Source organism: Ursus americanus, chromosome 20 (assembly GCF_024610735.1).
Source record: "Ursus americanus isolate L20-20 chromosome 20, mUrsAme1.1.p, whole genome shotgun sequence".
In the NCBI taxonomy this organism is placed as follows: Eukaryota; Metazoa; Chordata; class Mammalia; order Carnivora; family Ursidae; genus Ursus; species Ursus americanus.
Genome location: NC_142146.1, coordinates 20,250,341 through 20,273,006, shown reverse-complemented (window position 1 = coordinate 20,273,006; position 22,666 = coordinate 20,250,341). Strand labels below are relative to the sequence as shown.

At 39.2% G+C, this 22,666-nt stretch overlaps 1 protein-coding gene and 1 pseudogene across 1 annotated transcript in view; one reads left to right on the top strand and one right to left on the bottom strand.

Annotated features, from left to right (window-relative positions):
• UBE2E1 (ubiquitin conjugating enzyme E2 E1) overlaps positions 1-22,666 on the top strand; it is a 75,122-nt gene that overhangs the window by 5,633 nt on the left and 46,823 nt on the right. The window lies entirely within an intron of this gene.
• On the bottom strand, positions 9,594-10,173 carry LOC123788498 (cell division cycle-associated protein 3 pseudogene; annotated as a pseudogene).

Genomic DNA, 22,666 nt, shown 5'->3' with positions numbered 1-22,666 from the left:
TTTAAAATTCTTCTAATCTTTACCTTGGGAGTTTTCTTTTTGTTATTAAAAACTTCTGCTTTGTTTCTTTCGTTAATGCTTATTTTGGTGTTAACAAGTTACAGCTGAAATTGATTAACATGGGAGTAATGTTTTGATGAGCCTCTGACAATTTCTGTGCTATGCTGAACAGAAGTGATGAATTTATCTGGCGTGGACCCTTTCACATATATAAAACAAAACGGTGAAGTGGATTTAAAGGTGTACACTTGCCTAGTCGTGGATTTTGGATATGTCATTAGAGATGATGTAAAACCTTTTCAGATACTCAGGTACATTTTGGTTTAGAAAATTGCTTTGCCGTCTTAATCTGTTACTCAAGCTCTCTGTTAAGCTAATAGAACATAGAGTTAAATCACAGAGGATTCTCAAATTTATTTCATCGTATATATAAATTTTGTGTTGGACTTTGGCAGATCAATTCTGGAAATAATTTGTGGCTTTGATAAGGTTTCGTTCTTTAAATTTTATAGATTTGAGCTCTTCCGTAGGGGTGTTTTTTTCTCATAATTGCTTCAGACTGTATACATATGTATATACATTCAGTTTCAAAGCAATTTGATTCCAGCTGTTTGGAGCGTTTGCCAGTCACTATTTACAATAACTGTTGTGCTACTGTTGAGGCAAGGTGGAAGACTTGGATTGTATTAAGTCAACAGTGAAGTGAGGAAGGACTTAATATGTTGTAATAGAGCCATTTATTTAAAGGAGTTTAATTCCAATCTATTACTCCCATACTTTAAAAATTAGGTATAACATTTAAGCTAATTCTCAGTTCTCGGGATTAGTATTGCAGTGGGATGTGACATTTCAGAAGTGTTCTAAACTTAGAGATAGAAGTTACAAAGAGGAAAATACTCAGTGGCCATGCACAGAGTTTAAAACAAGCATGTGGAAATGAATATTCAAGTTGAAAAACTAAATGAAAAATTTTGTTTATTAACTGAACTTTCTAAGTATGGTTAATGGGTTAAATGGAAACTTTAATATTGCCATTTTGGTTACATATGTTCTTACTGTTGGTCAGGTGTGGGATATTTGGTAAAATTTTGTCCTGTTTTGTAAGGAAAGCCGTTGTAAGTTTGAAATGCTCTTAAATTATTGTTTTTAACTGAACCACTTAATTATTCTTAAGGATGTCTCTCATGGTGTTTAAGAATCTTTATACTATTGAGAAAGTGGATGTGACGTTTTACCTTTTTATTTTAGTGGAATTATTGTTCACATAGACACCTATAGCTTCCCTCAGTTGGTTGTGTTGAACCCCTGGGCCTTCCCCATAGTCGATGCGTGCTGTGCAGTTACTGCTCCTGTTTGGTATCATGTCTCTTCCAGTGTGCCTCTTGTGAGTTCAGACTTTAGCTGATGAAATTACAAAGTTTTTAAAGCATGTTTCAAAACTAATAACATTTATCAAGACCTAATGGTTTTCTTGGAAATATGTGCAATCAACTTTAAAATTGTAAACACTTTGAAGGTTTTCATGGGATTAGTAACTTTTAAAAAATAGGAAAAGTACACTTCAGTTTCACACCATTTGAGCTGAGTTCATGTGTGAGAGATTTGTGCTGCTGAACATGTAGAACTTTCATCCTTGGAAAACCCTCCTAATTACCCCTTCAGTGTGAAACCTGTCAGTGTTAAGGGTGCTCGCGTGAAGCACCGAACTGGATGGCTATTGGGTGGTTGGTTGTGGGGAGACAAACTGCGACGTACTTAAACATTTTGAAAAAAAATTCCTTGACTTGCAGAGAAAACAGTAGGCATGCATCTTTAATTTGCAAGAGAACGTATATTATGGTGAGTTTTAAGAACAAAGACTGCTTTATTTTCTGAAAAGATTTTTCAGTATGGCTGCTTAGGTAGTATGAATTACATTTTCTGCTTTGTGCTGGCTTACTAGCGTTCCTGACTAAATGTCATACAGTAGTCCCAATATTCAGCTAACTTAAACAAATTTGGTTTTGTGTTTTTGTGTTGGTACCTTATGGGATTGAATTATTCAATATTTTAATGTACATTATTTGAGATGGAAGAGGATAATTGGGGGATACTTTTTGAAGTTAAAAATGTATGAATTAAATGACTTATTGAATGTGTGCATGTTTATTTTTAGTAAATTTTTCTGATGTTACTTAGCATGAGAGCTCCATAGCTTGGTCCTTCCGAAATTGTAATTTCATCAACTATAAATTCAATTTTGAATGAGTTAAACAATTGACTTTGAATTAACATATCTTATGTATTAATCTTTTAGGACTGCCTTTTTTCAATCAGTATTCAGCCTGTAGTTTTAAATTTAAACGTGTTACTTTATTAAAATATAGCAATTGGCACAAAGTAACCTCTCAATACATGGTTGATTATTGCAGATCAGTGGAAGAATGGCTTCTCTTGAAGGTGCACTGCTTGCATTCCAGTAATTTTAGCACTTTACTTGGCAAACTTCAAAGTTACTGAACTTAAACTTGTGTGAAGTGCAGTTGCTAAATATGTTATAATGTGTGAGCACATAAAGTTAAATCCTCAATGTTGAATATTGTGTTGAGTAGATTTTTTTTTTTAAAGAACAGTGTGAATATTATATTCAGTGACCAGGTCAGAAGTTTTCTAAGTGAATATTTTATAATTTTTTTATATTGCCACATAAATCAGATTCTTCGGTATCTATTTGGTTGTATGTATATATGCAGATGAAATAATAATCTCCCAAGGCATGTACTGTGCAGTTGGTTAGATTCTCCTTGCATTTTGGCTGTTTAGGAGAAAAACCAGTGTCGTAACTGCTGTAATGATTTCCTAAAGCATGCCCTATCCTGGATTGTAAGATTATGCCTTTTATTTATTTAACTTTTTAAAAGATTTTATTTAAATTTATGCTTTTTAGATAGCTGATGAACTCTGGGCCACTGGAATCAGTTTTGCACCTGTTATTTATAGCCTGTGGCTCAAGCTTTGCTAAATTGACTAGTTATAGCTGTGTAACTGATCTGTAGACATAAGTGTCTGTAGACAGTAAGTATGTTTGTATGTAATGGATGACATTTTCCCAAGTCCTTTAAACTTCAGAATTTACTTAAGGAAATACTGGTATTTTGAGTAAACTATTCATACAACTTGAAACCTAAAAATTCAGATTTTTTTGGAGCTACTATTTTAGGATAAAATGTCTTGAGAAGTCATTACACGTTTCAAGCACGGTGGAGAATAATAAAAATAAATTCTTGTTTTATATGACTGTATTATATTTGACGATTATTTTTGTGTTTTTTAAATATGTAAACTCAACTAAGTAGATGCGTTTTATTTTTCTGTAAGAACTATGTAATGAGATACAGTTGGTTTTAAAGCTTTACAGCTAAATCTTACCTTTTTTTTTTTTTTTAAGATTTATTTATTTGAGAGAGAGCGCGTGTGCAAGTGTGAGCTGGGTAGGGGGGCAGGGAGGGAGAGAATCTCAAGCAGACTCCCTGCTGAATTCAGAGCTGGACATTGGGCTTGATCCTACCACCCCGAGATCATGACCTGAGCCAAACACTATCAAGAGTTGGATGTTCAACCGACTGAGGCACCCACGCGCCCCAGCTAAATCTTACCTTTTTAAAGATAATTTAAAGGCTAAAGTGAAGAGCATTGTAATGTAATACATTTGTTGAAGAAATTAAAAAAATTTTTTTAACCTTTTTCTCGTTTACTAAAAGGGCCGACCATCTGACTGGCCGATCTCATAGTATTGTAAAATTCGAGTTTTCTGTATGTGTTAGATGTTATTATTAGTTACCCATTTAGCTCCTCTTAATAGCTCATATATTTTTTTTTACGAACATTGCCTCTTATTGTATTTTAAATACAATTTTAAACCAGTATACAATAATCTGAAAGAATGTTTTTGAAAAGGTGAGATGTAGAAGCTGTGCTCTAAGAAATGGAAAATCCCCCCATGATCTTTTCTGATCTTGCTCCTTTGCACAGAGACGCTCCTGATTTGGAGCGAATTTGTGCTTTGTGTGTATCCTTTCAGATAGTTTCTGTGAATGTACATTGTTGTATTTTTCTGGTTTTATAAAATCTGGAATTGGTGGTAATGAGATGTCAATTTAGAAATCCCAGGCTGCTAACCTTGGAAGGAAAAGAGATCCTTTCCTTGCAGTGGTAAAGGCTTATACATCTTGTCCAAGTTTAGCTTGCTTCAAATGGTTGTTTGGGTATAAGAAATGGGTTCGACAGAAGTTCTTTACAAAATCCTGTATCTCACCTGAAAAAATCCTTTTTATGTGTTTTTCATCCACCTGATGTTACTAAATGCATTAAAGATACAAACGTGACTTCAGCATCTGAGCGATGTTGAGTTTCATAATAATTTTCATTTGGAGAGTTACCAGTGCAGTGTGCTTGCCTTTATGTGTGTAGAGGCAGTGTTGAAAAACAGCAAGAACCAGGAGACTGGAGTGTCAACACAATCAAAGTAGCCCCCAAACGAGGGTCAAGTTCCTGGAAATTAGATCATCACCTAGAGCCTGAGTGGGTAGGAAGGAAGGAAATCTATCCAGAAGTGAATTGCTTACTAAATGAGGAACTCATGTGACTGTTTTGTTTACCAAAAGACCATGTGTCTGGATTGTAAAACTATACTGATATTGTTCCTCAGAAAGCTAAACGGAATTACCATATGACCCAGCAGTTACACTCCTAGGTATATACCCGAAAGGATTGAAAACAGGGAGTCGAACAGATTCTTGTCAGTGTTCATAGCTGTTCATAATAGCCCCAGAGGAAACGATCCAAGTATCTTATCCATCAGCAGATGAGTGAATAAACAAAATGTGGTATTTAAATGGAATATTATTTAGCCATGAAAGGGAGTGAAGTCCTGCTACATGCTACAGTATGAATAAATCTTGAAAATGTTACACTAAGTAAAATAAGCAGAAGGACATAGAAGGACAAATATTGTGATTCCAATTGCATGAAATACCTAGAATGGGTAAATTCATAGAGACAGAGGATTAGAGGTTTTCAGGGCTGGGGGGAGAGGAGAATGGGGGGAGTTATTTCTTAATGGGTACAGAGTTTCTGTTTGGGGTTTAAATTTTGGAAATAGTGGTGATGTTTGCACAACATTGTGAATGTCATAGAATTTTACATTTAAAAATGGTAAAAATGGCAAATTTTACATATTTTTCCACAAAAAAAGAGTCAAGAAAATCCCTATACCATTGTTATTGTTTTTTTAAAGACTTTTTTTTTTTTTTTTAATCTGAGAGAGAGAAAGAGAGCGCGCACGCAAGATCTCTCCAGCACACAAGTGGATGGGGGCAGAGGGGGAGGGAGAAGCAGGCTCCCTGATGAGCCAGGAGCCCTATTCAGGGCTTGATCCCAGGCCCTGGAGACCATGACTTGAGCTGAAGGCAGACGTTTAACTGACTGAGCCACCCAGGCCCCCCCGCCCCCCACCCCTGCCGTTGTTTAAATGTTAACAGTATTTTGAGGAAAGATTCTTAGAGTTTACAAAGCCACAATTCACAGTTTCTATGGATTATTGTAAAGGATACTAATATTAAATTGTCACAAACCTAAAGTCCCTGTTATACATGAAAACTGACTGCCTTAAAGGAGTTCATTGTCCAGTAAGGGTGGTAAAGAAATATATGTACAGATCTTGCATAGTACTTGGAAACATGAATATTATTTGAAAAGTAGTAAATGCACATTACATTGTTATGAAGGTTCAGAGCAGTGAGAGATTGCTTTGACCTGGGTGTAAGGAGTAGTGTCTAGAGCACTTAGATATCTGGGAGAGCTTCCTGGAGGAAATGAGAAGTGAAGTGGGAAGAGTAAGAGACATCTCTGTAGAGGCACTATTAGGTAAGAGTGAATAAACCTATGGTTGGAGTGGGAGAATAAGCAGTAAGAGGTAAAGGTGGTGTTCTTCAGTGTCAGGCTGAGGCTTTGAATTTCATTATATAGTTATTGGAGAATCATTGAAACCCTTTTGGGCTGGAAGTCTAATCCAGTTAGAACTGAGTATCTGGGTAGAGACAAAGTAAGGGTTGGGTGGAGTTTGGTGGGAAGCAGGAGATTTGGAGAGAGCTGCAGTAGTCCAGGCAGGAGGCCAGGTGGGCCCTGGGGATAGGTGGCAACCATCAAAGTGGAGAGGAGAGAGAGGTGGAAAGCAGTGGAATCTAGAGAACTTGGCCACTGATTTAGAGATGTAGGACTTGAAAGGACTCAGAGGTTCTTTGGGTATTGGGGAATTTGGTAGTGCCATTAACAGAAGTCAGTAAGGCAGGAAGAGGAACTAGTTTGAGGGAGCAGGGAGCAGAGGGATTAGATGGATCCTCTTTCCAAGGTTTAATTAATTGTTTTGTTGACCATATACAGTGCTTAACATGTCTTTGCCGCATAGTAGGCTCTCAGTAAATATTTGTAGGCTTTTTGTTTGTTTGTTTGTTTTTGAGGGAGACTGGGAGGGAGGGAGGGAGGGAGGGAGAGTGAACATGTGTGTGGGAGGGGGCAGAGGGAAAAGGAGAAGCAGACTCTCCACTGAGCGGGGAGCCCAGTGCAGGGCTCTATCCCAGGACCCTGAGATCATGACCTGAACCGAAGTCAGACGCTTAACCAACCAAGCCACCCAGGCGCCCCAATATTTGCAGTTTGATTACATATTTAAGTTTATTGTTAATCAGTCATTGAACTCTACATCTACCTAATCTGATTTTAGATTAGACAGATGGATTATAAACTCCTTAAACGGCAGGGACCATGACTTTTCTCCTTGATTCTGATCCTACATGTTGTCCCCCCTAACTTTTTTAGTTTGAAGAACTTCAAAGCTACAGAAAAGTTGAAATGACATGCATCCTTCACTCTAATCAGCTGTTAAAATTTTGCCATATATAGTACATATTCAAGGAATTGCTATATGGTCATGACTTTTTTCTTGAAAAATATGCAAGTGATTATGGATTGCTTTGTCTCTCTCTTATCTCTATATTTATTTTGTGGGACCATTTGAAAGTGTGCTGCAGGCATCGTGACACTGTGTTTAGGGTACACGCATTGAATCTGAGGTGGGCTGGCAGGGGTGCTGAGACTGGAACTGGCTTTTGGGGAGGTACACATTAGATTTAAAAGTTTAGATGATGGTTGAAGTACTCCTAATCTCCAAGGGGAAGAGGTGAATTGAGAATTGTGCTCTGAAAGATGTCTACATAGGAATGATGGGGGAAATAACAAGGACCTGGAGAAAAAAAGTAGGAGAGCTGTGAGCCTTATGGGAGGTCAAAGAAATTTTTTCGTTGACCTTTAAAATGTAGAATTAAGAGTGTGCTCTGTAGGCTGAGAGAAAGAAGCAAGTAGGAAAAAAAGTGAAAATGCGAGGGAGGGAGATACCGTAATGTTTTTAAAACACACTTTTAGAGAAGGTGATAGAATACGGAACTGAGGTCATAAGTGGAGAGTGTATATTTAGAAAGGCTGGAAGCCTGGAACTTTATGATGGAGTGACAGTTTCTAAAGGGTTGGAAGGATTTTTCGTCCTTGAGTAACACTCCAGCTACTTGTATAGAACAAAAAGAAGCAGCTATTTGGTTCTGTCCCCAGTGCTCTTTGGTTTGTTCTTTCTGGGTAGATTTTAAGTTCCTTGAGAGCAGGGATTACGTCTTTGCCATCCCTACCTTCTCCAAGAAAGAGAAGATAAGCAATACATATTTGTTAAATTAAAACACAGACACAAAAACCTAATTTGAGTCTGATGGCTTAATGGAATGTCTTCATTACCCTCTTCAGAAAATAATGGAAAGAGCTGGGGAAATTGCTGTCACATTTTACAGCTGTCTGTTGCTGGCAGTCTTTCTGACTTGGCACCCAAGCAGTTTTGGCAATTTTCACCTTCTGGGAATCACAGAGTAGCTCTGGACCGCAGTGTGATGCAAAAGACCGGATCCGTGCTTTGGGCTAGATTGAGAAGATGTATAAAGAAAATACCAGTACCTTTGATTACCGTGTTTTGACTTGATAAGATTACTGTTTGCCAACAAGTGAGCGTGGGTTTAGGGGTGCTAAGTAAATTGGACTTCCTAGCGATGTTCCCCCAAGTCCTAAAGCTATTCCAGATAGTCAGTTACGTTATAGATGCTGGCACCCGCCTGAGACATCTGACACATTCCCCATCATCAGTGGAGTGAAACAGGGTTTCATAATAAGCCCATTCTTATTCAGCCTCTTATGCAGTCATGCTGTAAAGTGAAACAAAAGACCTGGTAACTGGTGTCAGAATATGCCTCTAATCCTCTGGGAAACTTCCTACTCTATAGGCTAAGAAGCTCATCAGAGCTCTTCGCTGGAAAATTGTAATCCAGGAATTGCTGTATGCTCCTGGCTTTTTTCTTCAAACCTGTATGCAAGTGATGATGGATTGCTTTGTAGAGTCTGCTGCACCGCACAGGTGGTAAACCTGTGGAAGGCCAAGGTAATGTCTCAGCCCAGTCAGGAAAGTCCTAGGAAGCCAGCAGTTTTCTTTCCTTCTTTTTTTTTCCCCCAACAGTTTTCATGTGCAGAATGTAATTGAAAGTTGTCACTGGGTTTTGTTACCTGGGGCAGCATACTATTCACTAATACGTCAGTTAACAAAGTAGTCAACAACTGAATTCTGTCTGCTTTCTAAAGATCCTGACTATGACAAAGGGCAAGGCCAGGCCAAAATAAAGGCACTGTATTATCAAGCTCTTAAATAGCGTTTAACATTGCATTTGCCACAGCTGTCACATCTGACTGGATTCTAGTACTGAGTTGTGTCAGAATTAAATTTTAAATATTAATAATTAATGGAGAGTCTCAGTAGGATCTATTAGCATTGAAATGATGATCATTATGTGTAATAACAGGACATTGGGTGTTTGTATCTATTTAATTAATGGATGGAAAATTGATGTGGGATGGATCCTAATAAGTTCTGTAGAAAAAGGCATAGAAGCACATTTTCAAATAGCAATAGATAGAGCAGTTTGAAGGATTTTACTTAGAGAAAAGTTTTAGGGGTCCCTGGGTGGCTGTCGGTTAAGCGTCTGACTTCTGCTCCGGTCATCATCTCAGTGTCCTGGGATTGAGCCCCTTGATGGGCTCAATGTTCAGCAGGGAGTCCACTTCTCTCTCTCCCTCTCAAATAATTAAAATCTTAAAAAAAAAAAAAGGTTTTAGGTAGACAACAGCTCAGAAATTCAGGGTTATAATCAGGAAAAATGTACAAGAGTGACAAAAGTGTAAGTAAATCAGATCATATTCATTTGAAATATGCGAGTCCTCTGTGTGCTACTCAGGTGACTAAAACAGATCTGGCCTGTGGCTTGTGGAACTTGAATTTCATTTTATTTACTTATTTTTAAATGGCTTTCTTTAACATACAAGAAACACATGAGACACAAATCCCAAGAAAGTGCTCAGTCCCTGAGTTGGTAGTTTAGGGGGAGTTGATGAAACGAGCCTTTCTAGTCTCCCAGGGAAAGAAGGGGTTGAGAGGACACAGTATCACAAGGTCTCTGGTGAACTCAGCACTGGGGCCACTCACGGCCTAGTTCTCTACCAAGTTTGGGAAGTACTGATTTTCCTTGTCCTGGTCCTGGCCCTGCTCCCACATCAGCCTCCAGTTTTCAGAAGTCATCCAGTTCCCAGAATGTCTGCTTCCTTTAGCTCCCTGGCATTTTCACTGAGGGGAGAAGGCCGCTTACCCTGTTATGGTGTGGGAGTTCTGGGGGAGTTGTCATCCTACAGGATGGTAAAGAGAGCTCTCCCTACCACCTTGCCATTTACTTACCATCCATCTTTGTGCTGAGAACCTGAAGGTTCTCTTAAGGGCTTGTCTGAGCCCTGGCTAGTCACGGGAGTTTCTGAGGGCTGTCCTGCTTCCTCCTTGGAGAACACCTGCTTGAAGGGAAGCTCAGTCTGGCTCCAGGGTGGCATCTGGTTCTCAAGGGAAAACTAGGTACCCAGAGGCATGTCCAGTTCAGAAGATGAAGTCGCCTTTAAGGGCATAACAGGCTCGGGGGGGAAGATTCGATATGGAGCCTTCCGTCTCAAATACTTCACTCAGCTGATTGACCAGTGGGCTTGGGGGCTCTCTACTGCTGGTCTTCATAGGTGTTATGCAGTGCTAAGGGCAGAAGAGGTAGGGTCTTGGATCTGATTGGGACCTTCCAGCTGCTCCCCTGCTGGTAGGTTTGGCTGAGGAGGGCTCTCCACCGAGATGGGAGTGTGCCAGATGCTGGCTCTAGGTAAACGGGGTTCCACCACTTGGGCCAGAAGCTTGTGCAGTGAAGGCTGTGCTGGAGTGACTGCGGTGCTCTTGGCCGAGCCTATCTCAACCAGGAGGAATCAGGTGGGGCAGGGCCCAGCCTGGGGCAAGGAGAAGATGCCTGGTCCCAATTCCTCTTTTGGGTGCACAGCAGCTCGAGCCTCAACTCCCCATGCTGAGTTTCAAACCTCCCTGAAACTTGAATTCTAGTAGGCAATACAGACAGTAACCAGGTAGAAGGTTAGGTAATGACAAGTTGTGTCAGCTAGTAAGAGAGAAATTAACAGTGCAGTGATGGAGAGTAATTGGGGTAGGGAAGTTACTTGGAGAAGGCTTAAAGAGACATTAGGCAAAGACCTGACAGATGAGAAGAAAGGAGAAAGCCTTGTGAAAAGTATGCGAAGAACATGGCGGACTGAGAGAAGCACAGACACAGAGGCCATGAGGTGGGGAGTACCGTGTGATGCAGAATCAATCATGTAAACCGAGGTAGAATTTGGATTTCATTCTAAGAACAGTGGAAAGCCGTTCGAGGTTTTGAAGCAAGGAAGTGACATTATTTCAGTAGTGATTTAAAAGTCTTTTCCTGCCTTCCTTGCTATGTGGAAGATAGCTGGGAGGAAGGCACGAGTAGAAGAGGGGAGACCAGAAAGAAGGGTATTGCTCTATTCCAAGCAGTGGTAATAGCAGTTAGGATTAAGATGGTGGCAGTGGAGATGGGGTTAGAACACCTGTACCTGTTGATGAATTGCATGTGGGATGTGAGAAAAAGGACCAAGAATGGCTCCGAGTTTCCGTGGTCTTAGCAACTTAGGTAGCCAATAGCCATGTTTTACTGATAGGAACAAGACTGGAATAGGACCACTGTGTGTATGTGTTTGGGGATGAGGGCACCATAGAAAATGAGTCCTTTGTGGATATGGTAGGGTTTATTTTTTATTTATTTTTCTATATTTTTTAAAGATTTTATTAATTTGACAGAGCACAAGCAGGGGGAGCGGCAGACAGAAGGAGAGAGAAGCAGGCTCCCTGCTGAGCGAGGAGCCGACCTGGGACATGGGGCTCTATCCCGGGATCGTGACCTAAACCGAAGGCAGACAATCGACTGAGGCACCCAGGCGCTCCATGTTAGGCTTTAGATAGATACCAATGAGGCATCCAAATGAAGGTGTCAGAAGAAAATAGAAGTTAGATACAGGTAAATGGAGCTCAGAGAAATATTTTAGACTCAAGTTATACTAATAAGCTTGAGATACATATACATTTGGGAGACGTCAGTATACAGAGGCTCTTGTCTGGGGAATCCCTCAAGCTCATCCAGAGAGGAAAGGTGTAGTGAGAAGAGGTACCAGGATGCAGACTTGAACCTCTAGTTTAAAGGTTGTATAGTCTGAAGGAGAAGCCAGCAAAGGGGACTGAGAGATAGAAGGAAAATCAAGAGAGTAATGTCAGAAAGCAAGTGGAAAGCGTTTTCAGGTAGAGTGGTCATGAGTGCTGAGGTCAGGAAAGACGAGCAAGTAACCACTGGATTTTACAGATCTAATGTAGAAGAGGTGATGGAAAAGGGGATGATTTCAAGAAGGAAAAGATGTTTGTGTTACTCTGCCCAATTAGAAGATTTCATTGTCTTTATCCAGAGGAGGTGACGTAGTATTATCAGATTTTTACACTTTAGGGCAGAACTTCTTAACATTGTGTAATTATTTTTGGGGGGGGAGGTGTCTCTTTTTAGTGGATTCTCAAAGGATTTTTGGAGGGTTTCCTCCTCCCCTGCCCCACTTTAGAAAAAATTAACTTCTTTACTAGATTCAAGTGCTTTGTGATTTTTATGGTTAACATTGTAGTGTGGATATCATGTGTAAATAGTGCTGGGTTCACATATCACATCTTGATGAATCTCTTTAGCAGGGCTTATTTTGTAAATACTAGGGAGTGAATAAATTGGAAAATCTGTAAATTGCTGCTGCCATCCTTAATTTTTTTTTTACATGCTTTGATTTGCATTGATCTTTTTTTACTTTTCACACAAACTTGTAGATGAGAATGGGTGGATATATGTGTTTATTTTTAATACAGTGTAAATTATTTATCATATTCAATTTTTTTCATCCTTTTAAGATTGGGTATTACGTTGAAGCTTAACGTTGAACTGACCTGGAGCTCTTAAAGCATCATCATACAGGCATCATCTTTCTAATCATCTACCAGTCACACTTTATTGTTTCATATTATCCAGGTACTCTTGGTCCTGTTAACGTGATAATTAAGATTGTCCCTTTTTCTGAGATTGGTCTTCTCAAGACACATACTTGTAAATTACACAAGTAAGCCAGGGGACAGTAGGACACTTAGAGTCATTGTTGAATGTGGGTAATAGTTTCATATAAGAAAATGTTGCATGATGCAAATGTTTGTCGTAGTATTTTAAAAAGATTTTATTTATTTGAGAGAGAGAAAGAGAGAGGGAGAACGAGCAGGTAGAAGGGCAGAGGGAGAAGCAAGACTCCCTGCGAAGCAGGGAGCCCAATGTGGGACTTGATCCCAGGAAATGGGATCATGACTTGAGCCGAAGGCAGACGCTCAACCGACTAAGCCACCCAGGTGCCCTCAGTCGGGTACTTTACAACATTTTTAGTCTCAAAAGCATGGTATAGTTCATTGATATTAATTTTGTTTAAAGGTGGGTTCTTTGGATTATGATGGATATTTTTCACATTTTCAAATCATTAAAGGTTATCTTCTAGTATACCTTTATAGTAAATGAGTATTTGGAGGAGAAATTATTTATGGTATCTCTTATTCAAATAACTGACAAATTTCTAAATTAAAATGGATGACATAGAAACATGGTTTTTATTTGTTTTTTTTTTTTTTTGTTTTTTTTCTTGAGTAAACAAATTGATATAATAAAGGTTGATTATGTTTTATGGAACTCTTAGTACATCAGAATATCCTGTGGAGCGTGATCAAGTGCTATTCACTGCTAGGCAATACTAGATGTGAAAGTTGGCTAATAGCATATGTAAAAGGAAGAGTTTAATTGCAGAGTTTTTTAAATTTAAATTCAGTTAATTAACATATAGTGTATTATTGGTTTCAGAGGTAGAGGTCAGTGATTCATCAGTCTTACACATATCAGTGCTCATTATATCGCATGCCCTCCTTAATGTCTATCACCCAGTTACCCTATCCCCCCACCCCCTTCCCCTCCAGCAGCCCTCAGTTTGTTTCCTATGATTAAGAGTCTCTTACAGTTTGCCTCCCTCTCTGATTTCGTCGTTTTATTTTTTCCTCTCTTCCTCTATGATCCTCTGTTTTGTTTCTTAAATTCCATGTATGAGTGAGATCATATAATTGTCTTTCTCTGATTGACTTATTTCGCTTAGCATAATACCCTCTAGTTCCATCCACGTCATTGCAAATGGAAGATTTCTTTTTTTTTTTTGATGGCTGAGTAGAATTCCTCTGTGTGTGTGTGTGTGTGTGTGTGTGAGTGAGACCACATCACATGTTCTTTATCCATTCATCTTTTGAAGGACATCTGGGCTGTTTCCATGGTTTGGCTATTGTGGACATTGCTGCTATAAACATTGGGGTGCTGCTGCCCCTTCAGATCACTACATTTGTATCTTTGGGGTAAATACCCAATAGTGCAATTGCTGGGTCATAGGGTAGTTCCATTTTCAACTTTCTGAGGAACCTCCAAACTGTTTTCCAGAGTGGCTGCACCAGCTTGCATTCCCACCAACAGTGTAAGAGGGTTCCCCTTTCTCCAAATCCTCGCAACATCTGTCATTTCCTGACTTGTTAATTTTAGCCATTCTGATTGGTGTGAGGTGGTATCTCATTGTGGTTTTGATTTGTGTTTCCCTGATGCCAAGTGATGTGGAGTATTTTTTCATGTGTCTTTTGGCCATTTGTATGAGACATGGTTTTTATTTGTATAATACGAAGCTTCGGGCTCAGATCGTGGTGCTGGAGGTCACTGGGTGAGATGAAGGCAGCCAGATTGTCCTGCTTGGGTAAGTTAGTGACTCAGACTGTCTTATAAAGGGATACAGAGTTCTGGGAGCATTGACGGTAGAATTAAGACATTTTCAGTATTGGGAGACATCCTTAAATTTCAGAGTACTAGTTGGAATCACAAAAGTATTAGTCATTGCCAGAGGGAAGCAAATGATAACATGTGGAGCCACAAGTATTTGGCTCCATAGGAACTTTGCTCCCCAAATAACTTAAATTTCTCCTACAGCATGTAATCCTCTATGGGAATACATCTCAGTTTTTCCAGGTAATTTATTGGAATTGGCTTTATAAAATTTTATTTCGTGGTAGACTTTGTTAGAACACATTTATCCTAAAGAAAAGGAGATGTTGAATTGGTATACATCAAAGACTCTAAAAGAAAACATTTGTTTTATAACAAGCACCCAGGAGGATATTTTTATAAACATGAAAGATAACTTTCCTCTAACCCAAGTAAGTATTTCAAAACAAATGTATGTTAAGCGATTGTAGTAATGTGTGAGCAGAGACTAGCAGTAAAGATAGCAATATCATATATTACTTAATAGTATATGATACTTCTTTGGCCTTGGTCCTTTTTCTGAGTAATTGTTTCTGTGAAAGTCCTGAGAACGCATAGCTTCAGTTTTCGGCTAGACTAGCCTCCCCAGAAAACGTTTCTTCTTTGTAGCTTAGTATTCTGAGATGTTTTCACATCTGAAGTGTTTATTACATAGTAAACATTGTCAAGTGATATGGACCAGTCCTCAAATAAACCATATATTGAGGACACAATTCTTGTTAGAACTGAAATTTGAAATTGGTTTCTCTTCAGTCTGGCCATACTGCTCGACTCGGTGTAGATTCAGGGGTTTCTACTACTATTAATGTAGCTATTTTACACTTATATATATTGGGAAGAGATTCTATATTGTAGTACCTGCAAATTAAAACACATGATTGTGAGGGGAGCTTGGGTGGCTCAGTTAAGTGTCCGACTCTTGATTTCAACTCAGGTTCATGATCTCAGGGTTGTCAGATCGAGTCCCATGTCGGTTTTGTCTGGGTGTAGAGCCTGCTTAAGGTTCTTTCTCTGCCCCCCCCACTCTAAAGAATAAAATAAAATAAAATAAAGCACGTGACTGTGGAAAAAAGTAAAGAGCTATTAAGAGCTTGGAGTCTAGAGGAGCCTGAGTGGCTCATTCGGTTGAGCATCCAACTTTTTTTTTTTTTTTTTAATAATGATTTTTTATTATATTATGTTAGTCACCATACAGTACATCCCCGGTTTTCGATGTAAGGCTCGATGATTCATTAGTTGTGTATAACACCCAGTGCACCATGCAATATGTGCCCTCCTTACTACCCATCACCGGTCTATCCCATTCCCCCACCCCCCTCCCCTCTGAAGCCCTCAGTTTGTTTCTCATAGTCCATAGTCTCTCATGTTTCATTCCCCCTTCTGATTACCCCCCCTTTCTTTATCCCTTTCTTCCCCTACTGATCATTCTAGTTCTTAAGAGCATCCAACTTTTGATCTCAGCTCTGGTCTTGATCTTGAGGTTCTGAGTTCAGGCCCTGAGTTGGGCTCCACGCTGGGCATAGAGCCTACCTAATTAAAAATCTTGGAGCCCAGATAATGTTTATGGTGGAAATTTTGTAGCTAAAAGGACTGGCTGCTCCCTTCTCTGTGCTCTTCTTTGTGTCCTAATTATTACGTGGTCTGTATTGATAAATGAATTTTTACCCATTCTCCATTCTGTTGCCAGATGACTGCTGCGTTCTTCTTTTTCCAGAGCCAGTCCTGAAACCTTTCTGCATGGTTGTTCGTTCCAGTCCAACTCTCACTGCTTTCCAAAGATACACACTCCCCAGCTTTTTTAGTAAGCCCCTCCAAAGCAGTCATCTTCAGTTCTGAAGCTTCTCTGATCTCAGGCAAGCCTCTCTCTACTGTAGTGCATGGTTTGAGGGCCATAACATTTGCACATTGTCATTTAACCTGGAGGTGCATAAAAAGAAATGCTATCTTGTTTAAGGGGCTAAGTCAAATCTCAGGATACCTAATGACATTACCGCAGGCCTCATTCGCATTTTCCTTTGAAAATCTTTTAAATCTTTGTCAGTTCACTCTTGCATTTCTGGCTTTCTCACACCCTGGTGTGCTCCTTCCTTTTACTGTACCTTCTACAAAAAAAGGATGAGCCAGCCACTTGGGTGAAGTTTTCTTAGCACTTTCCTCTGGACATGCTCACTTGAGTCAAAAAAAGAGATAAGTTTGTAGACACTTGACTTTTTGAGGGAAGAGATACAACTGTGTGCATCCAGACTATATATATGAATTGTTATTGGTCTAACTTTGAAGGTGTGATTCATTCCCTAACAGGTATTTAGCAGGCCCCGTAGAGTAGTAATTAGGTTCCTCGAATGAGTTTTTAAAATATATGACCTACTGAACACACGTCATTTGCATCATGAGAATTGCCTGTACTAATAACAGTTTTTTGTTTGTTCCAGTTAAATCTCAGTGCTAGTTTTGCCAAGTGTATTGAGGCCTGGCAGGGTTATCAGTGACTCAGCTGGGGTGGGTGGGTCAGTCTCCTACTTGCTCCATCTGTGTTCTCTGCCTGTTTTACTGTGAGCCAGGCTAAGCAGTACACATCACTGAGCACACTGCCCATACTGTGGTCTCTGCCTGACCTGGCCTTTTCCATTGTATGGCCCGTTGACTTAAGATATAACTGTAACCAGCTGCTCCTCACCATATTCAGTTGCTCATTCTAACAATTATTGGGCGTTTCCTGTACAGCAGTAAAAAAGACAATGTCCCTGCCCTTATGGAGCTTATATAGAGGGAGGGACAATTTAAAAATACAAAAATAATTGCAGGTAACAATACTAAGAAATTGGGACGCCTAGGTGGCTCAGTCGGTTAAGTGTCTGTCTTCAGCTCAGGTCATGATCCCCGGGTCCTGGGATGAGTGCCACTGTTGGGCTCCTTGCTCAGTGAGGAGCCTGCTTCTCCCTTTGCCTGCCTCTCCTCTTGCTTGTGTTCTTGCGCGCTCTCTGACAAGTAAATAAAGTCTTTTAAAGAAAAAAACAATACTAAGAAATTAAAACAGGGTAATGGCACAGCGAGTGACTGGGCAGGTTGAGTCATTGTTTAAGGCCATTTTAGGGAGATGGCCCTGAATGATGACAAGGACCTAGGCATGAGAAGAGTGTTTTTAGGCAGAAAGACAGCAAACAGGTGCTGTATGGGGAAGGCCAGCATGACTGGCCATTGTGAGTGAGGATGAGAGTGGTAGGAGATGAGGTAGGCGGGAGTCAGATTTTACTAATTTCAGTGGAAGGCCATTGAAGAGCTTTAAGGAGAGGAATGATATACCACCACACTTAGCCTATACTTGAAGAATAAAATTCTCATAAAATTTCTAACTCAAAAAAAAGTTTTTGGAGATATTTTTTGTAAGTATCTTTGTTTTTAATGAACAGATTTACTGACATTTTCTTTTCTTTCTTTTTTTTTTTAAAGATTTTATTTATTTATTCGACAGAGATAGAGACAGCCAGCGAGAGAGGGAACACAAGCAGGGGGAGTGGGAGAGGAAGAGAAGCAGGCTCATAGCAGAAGAGCCTGATGTGGGGCTCGATCCTATAACGCCGGGATCACGCCCTGAGCCGAAGGCACACGCTTAACCGCTGTGCCACCCAGGCGCCCCAATACTGACATTTTCTTATATAGCATTTTTATTATGTCTAGGTGTAATTGATGTATCTATCATGCCTATTATGTCTAGATATCTATATCTATTATATCTAGAAATTTCATAAAAATTAGAGACATGCTACTCAAAATTTGTATCTAAACCTGTGAAGGGAAGTATAACAGTACCCAGCTTGTCTTGACATAATGGCTAGGTGAAAGTATGAATGCTTTGTCATGGGCATATAGCATTCAAAGCCAACAAAAATAACTTGTTAGTTGTCTTCGTGATCTCCTTGCCTGGCTTCCTCACTATCCACTTGAAGTGAAGATAGCCTGAGTCTGCCAGTGTGGAAGCATCGAGTTTGGCTTTGTACCTCTTTCAGAGCAGGAACAGCAAATGAGAGCTTGAGGAAGCAATGAAAAACCCTCAGTGGTCTGGAGGCAGCTTGCCAGGTTCCCTCTAGTCCCCACTTCGTTGGTTACCTGTGATACTGAAAAGATTTATCTGTGCAGTGGGAAGCCTCAAATCCATGTGATATGACAATATAGAGAGAATGCTTTCCAGTTTCTTTGATTTGGTAGATGCTTTTGTGGAATAATAATTTTGCCATAATTTTTAGTTATAATAGCCGAACTATGTGGACTAAAGGGGACATGTAGGACAGACACAGGTTAAGGCTGTAAAACAGCTTGGAGTAGTAATATAAATATTAGATGTGTATTTGAAATTTCAGTTACTAAAAAAATTAAGTTATTGAAACCTTTTTGATTAGCTTTTTTATCCTGTAAAATGAAATGTTATTCCAGCATTTCTTAATACATAATTACAGGAGGTATGGGGTTGCATTGATAAGGAATTAAATCATTTCATAATGAAGGGCAGTTTTACTTACTGAAAGACCAGTTTTATACTGTTTTTTTTTCCCCTTGAACTGATAATAAACAGCTAAGAGAGGCCCCTAGGAAAACTTTTTTTTCACTTATCCATTTTAGAAAAATTACATGTCATTCAAAAAGGAGACAAAATTTCAGTGCAAACATAACATGGGTATTTGCTTAAAGGGAAACGACACCAATGATATAAAATAATCAATGTGCAGAAAAACTTCAAGTAATTTGTATTAGACTTTGAAATGAATTTTTGTAATTATTTTATTTATTATTTTTTAAAAGATTTTATTTATTTGACAGAGCACAGGCAGGGGGAATAGCAGAGGGGGAGAGAGAAGCAGGCTCTCGGCTGAGCAGGGAGCCTGATGTGGGGCTTGATCCCAGGACTCTGGGATCATGACCTGAGTCGAGGCCAGATGCTTAATCGACTGAGCCACCCAGGTGCCCCGAATTTTTGTAATTATATTGTAAAGTGACATCAGTGCGTCCAGTGTTCTGGGTATTCACTTTATACAAAATAATGAACAGTGAAAAGCTTGATTTGTGATAATTTGGACAACTCTTTAGACCTACCATACAAATCTTAGCTTCTTTTTGCTTTATATTCTGTACTGTAGAGACTTTAAAAATAGAATAAAACTTAAATAATAATGATAGCCGCTATGAATATGAATATGATTGTTATTCTCATTTTACAGATAAGACAAGTTTAAAATGGTTAAGTAGCTTGCTGAAAGGCACTTGGCTTTTCAGTGGTGAAGCCGCTATTTATATTTAGGTCCTGGCCTTCAAAGCCTTTGTTGCCTAACCATTATACTCTACTGCCTCTTGTCATAGCTCTGTGAATTGTAGGCTTCACTTCAAGTTGCTGCTTGTTAAATTTTACTCAGCAAAACTGTATTTAAATTTTAAAAGATAGACTTATTTTACAGCCTAGCTACTGATAATTGCCTCATCAGTCTGGCCATTTATTTCTAGATGTTTTCCAACATAAGTTTGATCATCATGGCATTCCTCTTTTGAAAATTTAAGGCCTCCAGTTGCTCTTTAAATGAAGTGACTGAAATGATATATATGAAATTTATATGATATAAATTTCTTTTTTTTTTTTTAAGATTTTATTTATTTATTTGACAGAGAGAGAGAGGGGACACAGGCAGGGGGAGTGGGAGAGGAAGAAGCAGGCTCCCAGCGGAGGAGCCTGATGTGGGGCTTGATCCCAGGACTCTGGGATCACGCCCTGAGCTGAAGGCAGATGCTTAACGACTGAGCCACCCAGGCACCCCTATGATATAAATTTCTTACAACCTGATTCCAATCTACTGTATCCCCATCTTATTGTTTCTCCCCCATTACTTAATATATTCAGTCTACTCCCTGGAATATTTCCTCTCCCAGTTTCTGTCCTTACTCTTCAAGACTCAGATAAAAATGATTTATTCCACACAACTCTCTCATCTGTGTCCCATGGCATATAATTCTTTACAACATTTATCACATTCATTTAGAGTCATTTGTGTCTGTCACTGCAACAGACTAAGTTCTTTAAAATCTGATTGTTTTATTTTTATTTCTTGTGCCTAACACCAGGAAATAAACAATTTGAATGACTACTGAAACAAATCACAATATTTGATTAGTAGTATGGTAGTTGTATAAATGTTATCAGGGCATTCTTTGGATATTAACATCAGCCACTGAGAAATTATTACAGTCAAGTTGAAGTGTGACTAAACCACAAAGTCTGTTTTAGTTTTTTGTTGGTAAAAAAAAACAAAAACAAAAAAAAACCCCAAACATACCAAAACGATTTCTGTTATGCTAAATGTAACATTTAGCCTTTAAGATTTTATTTTATTTTATTTTATTTTTTTTATTTATTTATTTGAGAAAGTGCGCGTGTGAGAGAGAGCATAAGCAGGGAGGGGCAGAGGGAGAGGGAGAGAAGAAGCAGGGTTCCCGCAGAGCAGGGAGCCTGACATACAGGGCTCCATCCCAGGACCCCGGGATCATGACCTGAGCCTAAGGCAGACGCTTAACCAACTGAGCCACCCAGGCACCCTTATCCTTAAGATTTTAAATACAGGTTTAATTTTTAAGAAAATACAGTATATCTAGTGATTTAAAATGTATATGAGTTTTACGATATGAGAAGATGGGATCATTATTTGAATATTTGCCTGTGTTAGTTGAAGCATTCGTTAGTAAAGGCGATGGGATTGCTGCATTATAGATGGGTATAAGTTACTTTTGTAATAAAATGTTAGAGTAATAGTGACCATCAGAAAAAAGGACTTGAAATTTTTTGACTAAAATTATATGCTATTTATCTGTCTTGTGTGAATAGCATTGAATTAGAACGTGTGGAGATAGAAAAGTGTGATATATGCTCTTTATGTAGAACGACGACACAAGTAGTGAATAAGAGAGTGTATATTAGGGTTTATTAGTGACTTAAGTTATACATTTATTTATTTATTATCCCCTTTCGTCTGCAATTTTTGTCATGTGATTGCAGCAGTATCTAATCCTGCCCCTGTCCCAGCAGGTCTATAACTGAGGTTTACTTTCAGTGGCTGGAGGAGAAGAGAGATTGGTGAATTTGCCTGGGGGCTGGGTTGGGGGGGCGGGAGAATGAAAACCCTCCAACAGTTTTTAACAAACTCTAGAAAAGGGTGGGAGTAGCCTGAGGGGCAGTCCCTCCCTCTGTTCCTCTTGAGGTAAAGTGTGAGGGCTTTTACAGATTGAGGGAGCAGAAGGGAAAAGTTAGAGGCCATTGGAAGCCCTAAATTAAGCTAATGATCTGAGAAGGCAAAGGAATTGAAGAAAGGGAAAAGGAGTCTAGAAGAGAGATTACATATTTCTTGAGGTTAGAAGTGGGGTCGTGTGTGTTTCTCCCTACAGGCTGCATTTGGTACCTTGTACAGATACGAAAACTCTGAAAGAAACAAAAAAGGAAAGGAGATAACGTCTCCTCCAGAGAGTTTGTGACCATTAGCATGGATTGATGGACTCTGCTGGTTCTGGATCCCTAAGACAAGGAGCCCTAGAGTTTGCCCTTATTTCAAAATTTCTCTAGAGAAGCCCTGGCATTGTTAGAATATGTTATCTGTTTTCCTTCTTCCTTGTCTCCTTTTTATTACTTAGCTAGCTACATACCTCGAATTTTGGCTCCAGAGTAATTTAAAAGATATTTTTGCCAAAAAAATATCTCTGGTAAAAGTCATGTCTGTATGATTCTTTAAAACTACTTCCTGGCCTTTTAGAACCCTCTGTTTGTTTCTTTCTTTCTTTCTTTCTTTTCTTTTCTTTTTTTTAAATTGAGCTATATTGGTACATTATATTGGTTTCAGATGTACGACACAGTGATTCAGTATTCTCATAGTTGACTGTTGAACAACACAGGTTTGAACTGTTCGGTTCCACTTAAAAATGGACTTTTTTTTTAAAACAGTACTGTAATTGTATTTTCTCTTATCATTTTCTTAATAACATTTTCTTTTCTCTAGCTTGCTTTGTGAGAATACAGTATAATATACATAGAAATGTACAAAATATGTGTTAACCAACTGTTCGTTGTCAGTAAGGCTTCCGGTCAGCAGTAGGCTATTAGTAGTTCAGCTTTGGGGGGAGTGAAAAGTTACATGTGGATTTTCAATTGTGTGTGTTCGGGGGGGTAGGCACCCCTCACCCTCATGTTTAAGGGTCGACCGTTGTGAAATGATCGCCACAGTAGG